Source organism: Bos mutus, chromosome 5, assembly GCF_027580195.1.
Source record: "Bos mutus isolate GX-2022 chromosome 5, NWIPB_WYAK_1.1, whole genome shotgun sequence".
Taxonomy (NCBI): domain Eukaryota; kingdom Metazoa; phylum Chordata; class Mammalia; order Artiodactyla; family Bovidae; genus Bos; species Bos mutus.
This window is the reverse complement of record NC_091621.1, coordinates 116,776,342-116,790,650: the sequence shown is the minus strand read 5'-3', so window position 1 is coordinate 116,790,650 and position 14,309 is coordinate 116,776,342.

Below are 14,309 nucleotides of genomic sequence, written 5' to 3'. Positions count from 1 at the left end.
CACAGCAGGTAAGGGATATGGAAACTTAGCAGCAAACATTGGCCCAACATGTGAAAAACCCTTCACCAATACAATTTCTAATCAATCTTTTAACTGCTCAAAGGAATCTGTATTCAGACAGTTTAGAACACCTCATGCCTCTCACAGGTGTGAACTAAAACACTCTTGTCACGCCCAGGAACTTTATTAACGGAGCTGTAAGTTAACTCTTTTTTCAGAGAGAGGTGGTGGGGGACAGCCCCCCATAAAGTCAGAGGTGTAGGTGAGAGCACAAAGCAGAAAGTGGGCAGACTCTGGTTTTGGGGGTAGATGCTCAAGAATTTCCAGGGGGACTCCTGAGGCTCGATCCCACCTTTGCGTATGCCGAGCCTCCTTCCTCATGACCTTTGCCACGGGTGGAGTTCCTCACGCTGGCTCCCGGCACAATGGGAATAGTTAAGTTGCTGCACACATTTATCATTAGAGTTGTAGGTACTTTATCTCTGTCTTTTGTTTTTATTATACACTGCAAAGAAAATCCTTATTTTCCCACATAAACAGCTACAAATACAAGATCTTTTTTAACTGGTCAGTTTCCAGTCTGTAAATATTCCTTAAGAGAAGAGTGGTATGAAATTTTTGTTCCCAAATTGAGTCACTAACGGTACTTTTTCTAATCATTTATTTACATATGTATGTATTTACTTTTTGACCACACCTCCCAGCATGTGGAGTCTTAGTTCCTGGACCAGGAATGGAACCTGTACCCCATAGAGGAAGTGTAGAGTCTTAGCCACTGGACAACCAGGGAAATTCCATTAACAGCATTTCCAAATAATTTATATCATTTAAGATATGTTTAAAGGCCAGAGAAGGACTGAAAACTTGGGATAAACATTATAAGTATTTACGCCAGAATATTATCATGATATTATTGCAGGTATATTGTCACCCTGCTTACTTAACTTATATGCAGAGGACATCATGAGAAATGCTGGGCTGGATGAAGCACAAGCTGGAATCAAGATTTCCAGGAAAAATATCAATAACCTCAGATATGCAGATGACACCACCCTCATGGCAGAAAGTGAAGAAAAACTAAAGAGCCTCTTGATGAAAGTGAAAGAGGAGAATGAAAAAGTTGGCTTAAAGCTCAACATTCAGAAAACTAAGATCATGGCATCTGGTCCCATCACTTCATAGCAAATACATGGAGAAACAATGGAAACAGTGAGAGACTTTATTTTGGTGGGCTCCAAAATCACTGCAGATGGTGATTGCAACCATAAAATTAAAAGATGCTTGCTCCTTGGAAGAAAAGCTATGACCAACCTAGATAGCATATTAAAAAGCAGAGACATTACTTTGCCAACAAAGGTCCATCTAGTCAAAGCTATGGTTTTTCCAGTAGTCATGTATGGATATGAGAATTGGACTATAAAGAAAGCTGAGCACTGAAGAATTAATGCTTTTGAACTGTGGTATTGAAGAAGACTCTTGAGAGTCCTTAGACAGCAAGGAGATCAAACCAGTCAATCCTAAAGAAAATCAGTCCTGAATATTCATTGGAAGGACTGATGTTAAAGCTGAAACTCCAATACTTTGGCCACCTGATGCGAAGAACTGACTCATGGGGAAAGACCCTGATGCTGGGAAAGAGTGAAGGGAGGAGAAGGGGATGACAGAGGATGAGGTGGCTGAATGGCATCACCAACTTAATGGACATGAGTTTGAGTAAACTCTGGGAGTTGGTGATGGACAGGGAGGCCTGTTGTGCTGCAGTCCATGGGGTCGCAAAGAGTCAGACACAACTGAGCAACTGAACTGAACTGAACTGATTATTGCACAACTGACTCTGCTGGACTTGTCTGAACAACCTTACTTGAGCTGACTCACACAGGCCTGAATTAAGGAAGATCAAGGCAGAGTTAAAACATTCCTGAGTAATGATGAGTTTGTAAGTCTAAATGTAGGTCCACAATCCCTTATCTGACATCCTCAAGTCCAAGTGCCTTTCAATGTTCAACATTTTACAGATTTCAGAAATGCAATATACCATCTGTGTCATGTAATACCGTCATATTACAGCAGTGTCCAGGGCAGCACCTTGCAAGAACACAGATAAGTGAAGTAAGTCAGAAACAGAAAAACAGATATCCTATATTCTCGCATACATGTGGATTCTAGAAAAATGGTACTGATGAAACTATTTGCAGGGCAGGAGAGGCAACACAGATGTAGGGAACAGCTACGTGGACACCGCAGACAGCAGGGTGAGAAAGGGAGTGTGGGATGAATTGGGAGATTGACATGTACACTATTAATATTATGTATAAAATACATAACTAATGAGAACCTATTGTACAGCACAGGGACCTCTACTCAGTGCTCTGTGGTGACCTGAATGAGAAGGAAATTCAAAACAGAGGGGATATATATATATATATAGCTGATTCACTTTACTATACAGCAGAAATTAGCACAACATTGCAAACAACTATACTCCAGTTTTTTAAAAAGAAGAACTCTTCTGAAAAAACATTTGAATAGTCATAGTAAGTGTGATAAACACTCTGGATAGCTACCTATCAGTTACTGGCAGGTTTTGCCACTAAATAAGTTTTGGTGTCAAACTTATTAAAACACTATCCGTTTTTAAGAGCATTTTAGATGTCAGGATTGGGGATTTCAGGATTGTGGACTTCTATAGTTGAAAATGAAAAGAAAACATTTTCTCATGGAGTCTACGTGAAAGCATACACAAGTGGCGTGGGCTACGTTTGAAGAGTATATGCTGATTGCAGTTTTTTTACTGTTTAGAAATGTTTTTAGAAGTGAAACATTTTCAGGATTCTGATGGAGATAGGAGTGGAGTGGGTGGAGATGAAAATGGTGAAAACTAAAACTAGATCTAAAAAATTTCAGTTGTATGTTATTTCTAAGATTCTTGGCAAATTTAAGATTCTGAGTCCTTGGTCCTTATTGTAATTATCTTGGACCTTATTGTATGGTCCAATTATCCTTATTGGACCTCAGGAGAATTCAATGACTGCTCTGACCTTCCTGGTTCCCACTCTCTTCCCCCAAAGTCATGTACATCTTATTCTTCAAGGGCACTGAATAGAAAAATAAGGACAAAACCAATATTCTGTGAATAGGCAATTAATAGAAAAAAGTACAAATTGCTTTTGGACTTTTGGGATTAACCTAACTCATAAAAAGAAATATATTTGAATTAAGATGCCACTTTTTTTACCAATAAGATTCACCAGTAATATATTATATTGGTGAAGACAAAGAGAAGACAGTCACTCATGCATTGTTTTGGTTTGGGGGGGGTGTTGTTTTGTTTTGTTTGGAATGTAAATTGGTACAAACTCTATAGACAGCAATTTGCTAACATGCAATCAAAGTTACAAAGGCACATTCCTTTGACCCCACAATTCCACCTCCATGAATTTTTCCCACAGATATTCTCATATATGAGATAAAAGACCTATGTACAAGGGCAGGCACTCCAGCATTGTTGGTTATAGCAAAGTATGGGAATCCTGAATTCTGAAAGTTCTAGTACCAAAGTTTCAAGTAAATTATGGAATATCCAAATAATGGAATACAACATAGTAATTCAATCTCTAAGACAGATAAATGAAAAAAGTAAGAAGCAGAACAGTGTAATAAAATACTACCATTTGTATTTTTAAAAGAGTAGTTATATATTGCTTTTATATGTATAAAATATCACCGAAAGGTTAAAAGAAACAATGGTGGTTTCTGGGGGAGGATAGGAGTGAAAATAAAAGTTACCACTGTATTCTCTTTTGATCTTCCCAATTTTGAGCCATGTATTCCCAGGTGACTCCGTGGTAAAGAACCTACCTGCCAATGCAGGTGGTGTGGGTTCCATCCCGGGGTCAGGAAGATCCCCTGGAAAAGGATATAGCAACCAACTCCAGTATTCTTGCCTGGAAAATCCCATGGACAAAGGAGCCTGGCAGGCTAGAGTTCATGGGGTTGTAAAGAGTGGGACATGACTCAGTGACTAAACAACAATAGGAAGATGTTCCAAAAGCAAAGACAGAGCTGTAGTCAGTTCAGTTCAGTTGCTCAGTCATGTCCAACTCTTTGTGATCCCATGGACTGCAGCATACCAGGCCTCCCTGTCCATCACCAACTCCTGGCGCTTTCTCAAACTCATGCCCATTGAGTCGGTGATGCCATCCCACCATCTCATCCTCTGTCATCCCCTTCTCCTCCTTTCTTCAATCTTTCCCAGCATCAGGGTCTTTTCTAAGGAGTCACTTCTTCGCATCAGGTAGCCAAAGTATAGGAGCTTCAGCTTCAGCATCAGTCTTTCCAATGATATTCTGGACTGATTTCCTTTAGGATTGACTGGTTTGATCTCCTTGCTGTCCCAGGGACTCTCAAGAGTCTTCTCCCACACCACAGTTCAAAAGGATCAATTCTTCAGAGCTCAGCTTTCTTTATGCTCCAGCTCTCAGAGCTGTATTGAAATATTTTTAATTTTTGAAAGGTTTAAGGAAATAACCTCATTGAGAAAGCTTATATTTAGCAAAGATTGAAAAAATTCAGATATTCAGAGACTTCAGGTGCTAGGCGTGCTAAGTCACTTCAGTCGTGTCCAACACTTTGTGACCACCAGGCTTCTGTGTCCAAAGGATTTTCCTGGTAAGAATACTGGAGTGGGTTTCCATTTCCTTCTCCAAGTGATCCTCCTGACCCAGGGATGGAACCCTTGTCCTTTACATCCTGCATTGGCAGGCAGGTTCTTCACCACTAGCGCTACCTGGGAATCCCCAGGGGAAAAACATTCAGGAAGAGGGAACAGCCAGTGCAAAGGCCCTGAGGCAAGAACATGCTGGCTCCATTAGGGACTGACAAAGACAGCCAAAACAGAGCTCAGTGATACAAACTCATGGTCTGAAAGGCTTATTCTGGCTTCTGGATTGTGGCCACACTATATATGGGGGGGAGGGGGCGGGGGGGCATGAAAGGGACCAGTTAGGAGTAACTGGCTACCAATTATGGTTACCCCGGTAAGAACTGATGGTAACTCAGACCAGGTAGATTTAGTGGAGGTGATACAAAGTAGTCAAAATTTGCAGAGAGCCAAAATATTTCCTGATGGAGTAAATATTGGAGAGAGAAGGATGAGAAAAGGAAAGAAGTCAACCAGATGCAGAAGATTACAAGGGGAGGAGATTTAAAAAAACAAACAAACATGAATCCTCTTTTGAACATATTGAGTGTGTGTATCTGTGTGTGCTCAGGCATGTCCATGTGCTCAGTCGTGTCTGACTCTTTGTGACCCCATGGACTATAGCCCACCAGGTTCCTCTGTCCATGAAATTTTCCAGGCAACAATACTGGAGTGGGTTGCCAGTTCCTCCTCCATGGTATCCTCTCTACCCAGAAACTGAACCCATGTCTCTTGCATCTCTTACATTGGCAGGTGTATTCTTTACCACTGTGCCACCTGGGAAGACCATGAAGTTTTTAATAAATGCCTATTAGAGAGGGCTTCCCAGGTGGCACTAGTGGTAAAGAACCTGCCTGCCAGTGCAGGAGATGTAAAGGACGTGGGTTCCATCCCTGGGTCAGGAGGATCCCCTGGAAAAGGAAATGGCAACCCACTCCAGTATTCTTGCCAGGAAAATCCCTTGGGTAGAGGAGTCTAGCAGTCGCAAGGAGTTGGGATACAACTGAAGTGACTTAGCACCCTAGAAAGATGGAGTAGCAGAGGTCAGATGGACCCTCCCTCCTGAAACAGACAAACCATAGCAGCAACAAAAACATCAAATATGTGAAACAATGGTTTTTGAGACATTGGCCCTCAGGTACTAAAGACAATGATTCCTGAGAGACTGAATCCTATGATTGCCCCAGCTTAACTGCCTTGAGAGAGATTCGAAGCTGAGGTGCTAGGAGAAACCCAGGTAGGGCTCAGCAGACTCCTTGAGTTGAAGATACAGAGCCACAAGCGCACAGAACTTAGTGTCAGAGAGGAGTCAGCCACACAGAAAGAACTCCAGAAGATCCCTACAAATATTCACCCACAGGCGAGGAAATCACTGAAGGATGGAGAAAAAAGCCTCGTGAGATGATTAGAGGTAATAGCAGCCTGGATGTGTGTGTGCTAAGTCACTCAGTCAGGTCTGACTCTCTGTGATACTATGGACTATAGCCCACCAGGCTCCTCTATCCATGGGATTCTCCAGGCAAGAATGCTGGAGTGGGTTGTCACACCCTCCTCCAGGCGATCTTCCCCACCCAGGGATTGAACCCAGGTCTCTCACACTGCAGGAAGATTCTTTACTGTCTGAGCCACCAGGGAAGATCCAATAATACCCTACCAAAAAGCACATGAAAAGATATTCATCATCACTAATTATTAGAGCAATGAAACTCAAAACTACAATGAGGTATCACTTCACATTGGTCAGAATGGCCACCACCAAAAAATCTCCAAACAATAACTCTCCAGCCAATCACCACCATGCTGCCACCACAGACATAAGCTGTGTGCAGCCCATTAAGCTTGCCAGGGTCACCAAGGTACTGGGCAGGACTGGTTTGCAGTGACGGTCATGTTGGTGCATGTAGAATTCATGGATGGTGTGAGCAACTCCATCATTTGAAGTATGAAAGGCCCCGTGCATTAGGGCAACGTGCTCACCCTACTGGAGTCGGAACAAGCGGCTCAGAGGCTGTGCTGAACTTGTGGCTTCATTCTGGATGTCTGGTTGACCACTTAGCCCATGAGGATGATCTGCTGTTAATAAATCATTTATATTGTATGTTTAAAAAAGAATCCACAAACAATAAATGCTGAAGAAGGTGTGGGAAAAAGGGAACTCTCCTACACGTTGGTGGCAGTGTAAAATGATACAGTCACTATGAAGAACACAATGGAGGTTCCTTTAAAAACTAAAATTAGAGCCAACATGCGTGCATGCTGAGTCACTTCAGTCATATTCAACTCTTTGTGACCCTGTGGACTATAGCCAGCCAGGTCCCTCTGTCCAGGGGATTCTGCAGACAAGATTGCTGGAGCAGGATGCCATGCCCTCCTCCAGGGGATCTTCCCAACCAAGGATCGAACCCACATCTCTTACGTCTCCTGCATTGGCAGGCAGGTTCTTTACCCCTAGAGCCACCTGGGAAGCCCAACCAAACTGGAAAACCTCCAAATGTATGGGGCATTAGGTAGGGTGGGTCAGTTCAGTCACTCAGCCATGTCCGACTCTTTGTGACCCCATGGACTGCAGCATGCCAGTCCTCTCTGTCCATCACCAACTACCAGAGTTTACTCAAATTCATGCCCATTGAGTTGGTGAGACCATCCAACCATCTCATCCTCTGTCATCGCCTTCTCCTCTGGCCTTCAGTCTTTCACAGATTCAGGGTCTTTTCAAATGAGTCAGCTCTTCACATCAGGTTGCCAAAGTTTTGAAGTTTCAGCTTCAGCATCAGTCCTTCGAATGAATATTCAGGACTAATTTACTTTAGGATTGACTGGTTTGATCTCCCTGAAGTCCAAGGGACTCTCAGGAGTCTTCTCCAATATCACAGTTCAAAAGCATCAATTCTTCGGTGCTCAGCTTTCTTTATAGTCCAACTCTCACATCTATACTTGATTACTGGGAAAACCATAGCTTTGACTAGACGGACCTTTATCAGCAAAGTAATGGCTCTGCTTTTTAATATGCTGTCTAGTTTGGTCATAGCTTTTCTTCCAAGGAGCAAGCATCTTTTAATTTCATGGCTGCAATCACCATCTGCAGTGATTTTGGAGATCAAAAAAATAGTCTCTCACTGTTTCCATTGCTTACTCATCTATTTGCCATGAAGTGATGGGACCAGATGCCATGATCTTAGTTTCCTGAATGTTGAGCTTTAAGCCAACTTTTTCATTCTCCTCTTTCACTTTCATCAAGAGGCTCTTTAGTTCTTCTTCACTTTCTGCCATAAGGGTGGTGTCATCTGCATATCTGAGGTTATTGATATTTCTCCTGGAAATTTTGATTCCAGCTTGTGCTTCATCCACTCCAGCATTTCTCATGATGTCCTCTGCATGTAAGTTAAATAAGCAGGGTGACAATATACAGCCTTGACCTGCTACTTTCCCAATTTGGAATCAGTCTGCTGTTGCATGTCCAGTTCTAACTGTTGCTTCTTTACCTGCATACAGATTTCTCAGGAGACAGGTAAGGTGTTCTGGTATTCCCATCTGTTTAAGAATTTTCCAGTTTATTGTGATCCACACAGTCAAAGGCTTTGGCATAGTCAATAAAGCAGATCTGGATGTTTTTATGGAACTCTCTTGCTTTCTTGATGATCCAACAGATGTTGGCATTTTGATCTCTGGTTCCTCTGCCTTTTCTAAATCCAGCTTGAACATCTGGACGTTTTTGGTTCACGTACTGTTGAAGCCTGGCTTGGAGAATTTTGAGCATTACTTTGCTAGCGTGTGAGATGAGTGCAAGTGTGCAGTATTTTGAACATTCTTTGGCATTGCCTTTCTTTGGGATTGGAATGAAAACTGACCTTTTCCAGTCCTGTGGCCACTGCTGAGTTTTCCAAATTTGCTGGCATATTGAGTGCAGCACTTTCACAATGTCATCTTTTAGGATTTGGAAGAGCTCAGCTGGAATTCCATTACCTCAACTAGTTTTGTTCATAGTAAGCTTCCTAAGGCCCACTTGACTTAACATTCCAGAATGTCTGGCTCTAGGTGAGTGATCACACCATCGTGGTTATCTGGGTCATGAAGATCTTTTTTGTATAGTTCTTCTGTGTATTCTTGCCACCTCTTAATATCTTCTACTTCTGTTAGATTCATGCCATTTCTGTCCTTTATTGTGTCCATCTTTGCATGAAGTATTCCCTTGGTATCTCTAATTTTCTTGAAGAGATTTCTAGTTTTTCCCATTCTATTGTTTTCCTCTAGTAGAAGGGTCTTATCTCAGTAGCAGGGAACAATGGGCTGTAGATTAAATGCTGCTCTGGTCCCAGCTAATAAATGTTAAAAGCAAGACTCAAAGGATTAAAATGTTTCCAAGTAACTTAACTGAGTCCGAGAACAAAGCTCAAAAATATTTATAGAATTACAAAAATATCCCGCACTCAACAAGATAAAATTCACAGTCTGACAGCCAATCAAAGAATATGAAATATTCAAAAAAGCAGGAAAATATGATCCATAACAAGGGGGAAAATTCACCAAAACCAAGCCAGAACAGATACAGATGTAAGAATTAGCAGACTCATTAAGATGATTGTTCTAATGATATGGTTATAACTGTCAAAATGTTACAAACGTGTCTATGAGACTCCCTAGGAGAGATGTTAAGTTGGCTGATGTGTAGATTTGGAGTTGACACAAAAGGTCTGAGCTAAAAATGTAAACTTCAGAGTCATTGGTAGGTATACGGATGGGTGTTTAAAGCCACAGCTTGGATGATGCCGCCAAGGGAGTGAAGCAGGATAGAGAAGAGAAAAAGATCAAGATCAATGAGTATGCCCTGAGACACACCATCAAAAGTCTGGGAGAACAGGAGAAATCATCCAAGCAGGCTCAGAAAAAGCGGCTGCTATGGAGTGAGTCTGTGTCTCTCCCTCAAAATTTATATGTTGAAGCCTTAACTTCTAACATCATGGTATTTGGAGGTAATGTAACCCAAAAAGGAAACCGGCTGCTCAAAAGCCAATAAAGAGGCCAGGCTGGTGATGGAAAGGAAAGTTTGCTTTATTTTGGATACCAGCAACTAGTGGGGATAAGATGCTTGGATGGCATCACCACTCAATGGACATGAGTTTGAGCAAACTCTGGGAGATACTGAAGGACAGGGAAGCCTGGCGTGCTGCAGTCTATAGGGTTGCAAAGAATCAGACATGACTGAGTGACTGAACGATCAGTGGGGATTGTCCAAAGGACAGGAGTTGGCCTTTGGACAGGCTGGCAATCAGTGGGCTAGAGCTTTTGTCGGCTGAGGGAGGGGGCAACGTGCAGAAACAGCACAGTCAGCTCTACAGTCATCTGGAAATTAGTCATCAGTTATCTGAGCAGCATCACCTTGATTAAGCACACTTATTTTTCAATTCCAGGGTCAGTTTGTTCTCATTTCCTTAAGGCCATTTCTTTGAATTGTGGCAGTTTATATCGTGGCTACAGTCTAGTCATCCTATAATTAACTTCTCCACCTGGGGTTTCAATATCTATAAGGCAGCTCACAGGATATGGCTCAGAATATTATCTATAGCCCTTGAGAAGGAACTAGAGGTCCTTTGACCATGCTTAATGTCTAACTCTTATTATTTGACCTCCTTTGACTGTTTTCCTTTGTTTCTGCATGTTCTCACTTCTCTGGTTAAACTTATTCTTTGGCTAAAGTTTTTCCACAGACATAAGGCAAACTGAGCCTAAGTTTCTTCTTCTTCTATAAAATGTGGGTAATAATAAAAGTAACTCATACAAGTCTTATACAATAGTATCTTTTGCAGTCTCATATGAATATTAAAGAATTACAGCCATAAAAAAGAATGAAATAATGTCATTTTCAGCAACATGAATGGTCCTAGAGATTGTCATACTCAGTGAAGTAAGTCAGAAAAAGACAAATACCACATGACGTCACTTATATGCTGCTAAGTCGCTTCAGTCGTGTCCAACTCTGTGCGACCCCACAGACGGCAGCCCACCAGGCTCCCCTGTCCCTGGGATTCTCCAGGCAAGAACACTGGAGTGGGTTGCCATTTCCTTCTCCAATGCATGAGAGTGAAAAGTGAAAGTGAAGTCGCTCAGTCATGTCGGACTCTTGGAGACCCCATGGACTGCAGCCTACCAGGCTCCTCCGTCCATGGGATTTTCCAGGCAAGAGTACTGGAGTGGGTTGCTATTGCCTTCTCCCCACTTATATGTGGACTCTAATATATGACACGAGTGAACTTATCAATGAAACAGGAACAGACTCACAGACGTAGAGAACAGACTTGTGCTTGCCAAGGGGTCAGGGTGTGGGAGAGGGAAGGACTGGGAGCTTGGGATTAGCAGAAGCAAACTATTAAATATATAGGACGGGTAAACAATAAGGCCCTACTGTATATCCCAGGAAAGTATATTCAATAACCTGTGATAGACTGTAATGGGAAAGAATATGAAAAAAGAATATACATGTATAACTGAATCACTTTGCTGTATAGCATATGCCAATAAATTCTTTAATCAATATTTAAGAGCTAAATGAGATACTACAAGAGGCAGGCTTAAGGCAGCATCAGGCACCCTGTGAGCTGTACTGGGGAGGGGTCCTATAGTGTCTTACTGCCTTGATATACACAGTCGGAAGGCAGGATCCTTCTTCATGACTATGATCTTAGAATCATACTTTTTCAGTCAGCCTGGTGGAATGCAACACACCTTTCAGTCAGTCTGGTGGAATGCAACATAGATTACTACTATCATTATAGGCATTTCTAGAGAGTTGGAGCATAAAGAAAGCTGAACACCAACGAATTGATGCTTTTGAACTGTGATGTTGGATAAGACTCTTGAGAGTCCCTTCAGTGCAAGGAGATCAAACCAGTCAATCCTAAAGGAAATCAGTCCTGAATATTCATTGCAAGGATATTGAATGTTGACTGATGTTGAAGCTGAAACTCCAATACTTTGGCAACCTAATGGGAAGAACTGACTCATTCTGGGACCCTGATGCTGGGAAAGATTGAGGGCAGGAGGAGAAGGGATGACACAGGATGAGATGGCTGGATGGCATCACTGACTCGATGGACATGAGTTTGAGCAAGCTCCAGGAGTTGGTGATGGACAGGGAAGCCTGGTGTGCTGCAGTCCATGGGGTCACAAAGAGTCTGTAATAACTGAGCGACTGAACTGAACTGAAGGCAATTTTACATCCCCACTCTCAAGTAATCTCTCTATCTCTGCTCATCACGATGAGTTACCATATCTATTCACACTGAAGGATAAAAGATGATAATGAAGACAGCATAGGATGCCAAAGCAAGCAGCCAAGTGCAAGGAAAAGAGACTGGAAAGGGTCAGGACCACCTAAGACACACTGAGAGAATTTCATAAATTTCTGGGGGGAAATTCTACATTAAATTATGTCATAAGTATTAATACACACACACACACACACACACACACATGCCCAAGCAGATGTAAAGTTCACCTAGGTCCAACCTGTGTGCTCAATCGCTCTGTCGTGTCCAACACTTTGCAACTCCTTAGACTGTAGCTGTGCAGGGGCTCCTCTTGTCCATTCAGGCAAGAATAATGGAGTGGGTTGCCATTTCCTCTGCCAGGGGATCTTCCCAACCCAGGGACTGAACCTGTGTCTCCTGCGTCTCCCACACTGCAGGCAGATATTTTACCTCTGAGCCACTGGGGAAGCCCAGGTCCAATTTAGTTAATTAATTTTTCCAAAATCTCGATCAGAATACCTCTGTCCAGCCTCTTGGGTTCAGCCCTTTTCCATTCTCACCACCTCTGCTTGGTTCCATGTAAAGACCAGATTCTCTGTCTTTGCTTCCACTGATTCCAGAATTGTATTTCTTTTATCCTGAGTTTGTCTCCACTGTTTACTTAGGCACTTCTTTTGCTTTTGTCCCTGGCTCCTGTGAATTTTTATTCTAACCAACCTCTTTTTTTTCCCATTGGAAACCTTAGGTTCTTCTTGCTTCCTGTGCAAGAGAGATGAAGAAACATTTTCATTTTACCCCTGAGTAGAGAGTACCCAGACAAACCTGAGCATACTGTGCCAAAAATATATCAAAGTCAATCCCAAGCAGAGAAGACAAAAGAGATAATTTACTTTCACGCTAAACATAAAGGAAGACAGATAGCAAACAGCCTATTTGGAGGTCAGACAGAATACAGTGGTTAAAATTAGGATTAGCGCCTTGCTGGGCTGTTGTTGGTATTCTATTTCATTTGTATTCCTTTGTACAAGAGGCTTTTCAAACAGAAGCTGCACCCCCAGGAAAGAAGACCACTAGGCAACAAAAGCAAAAATAAACAAGTGGGACTACATCAAACTAAAAAGCTTCTGCTCAGGAAGGAAACCATCTTCAAAATGAAAAGGCAACCAACATGATGGGAGAAAATAATCTGAAACTGCTTCTCTGACAATCGGTCAATATCCAACATACACAAGGAACTCATATGACTCAATAGCCAAAAAAAAAAAAAAAGGAAATAACCCAATTCAAAAATGAACAAAGGACCTGAACAGACCTTCCCCAACGAAGCTGTATGACAGTGGCCAATGGGTACATGAAAAAATGCTCAGCATCACTAATAATCAGGGAGATACAAATCGAAGCCACAGTGAGGGAACTCCCTGGTGGTCCAGTGGTTAGCACTCTGCGCTTTCACTGCCAAGGGCATGGGTTCAATCCCTGGTCACTAAGATCCCACAAGCCTCGTGGCACAGCCAAAAAAAAAATGCATACACACACAAAATGAAATATCACTTCATATCTGTTAGGATAGCTATTATCAAAAAAAAAAAAACAAGAGATATCAAATACTGACAAGGATATGGAGAAAAGAGAATCCTCGTATATTGTTTTTGAGAATGTAAATTGATACAGCTGCTACTAAAACAGTATGATTTCTCAAGAAATCAAAAATAGATCTACTGTGGCATCCATCAATCCCAATTCTGGGTATTTATCCAAAAGAAATGAAACGATTATCCCAAAAAGACATCTGTATTTCTGTGTTCATTGCAGCATTATTCACAATAGCCAAGACTTGGAAATAACCTAAGTGTCAATCAATAGATGGATGGATCAAGAAAAAATAGTGTGTAAGTATATGCGTGTGTGTACACAATATATATAATATTATTCAGCCTTAAAAAAAAGTGGGGGTGGGGAGGGGGGAATCCTGTCATTTGCAACAGGTGAAACTGGAGGAGGTTACTTTAAGTGAAATAAGCCAGAGAAAGGCAATACTGCAAGATATCATATATGTGTCAAATCTTTTTGAAAAAGTTAAACTCATAGCAAGAGAAAATAAAAAAGTTGTCACCCTGGGTTGAGGCATAGGGGAAATAGAAAGTGATCGATATAAGGGTATAAATTATAGTTATAAGATAAATAAGGTCTGAGGATCTAATGTGTAACATGGTGACTATAATTGATAACAATATATTGTATCACTGAAATTTGCCAAGAGAGTAGAACTTCAGTGTTCCCACACACAAAAAAAATTAAGGATAAATATGTGAGTTAAGGGCTTCCCTGGTAGCTCAGACAGTAAAGAACATGCCAATGCAGGAGAT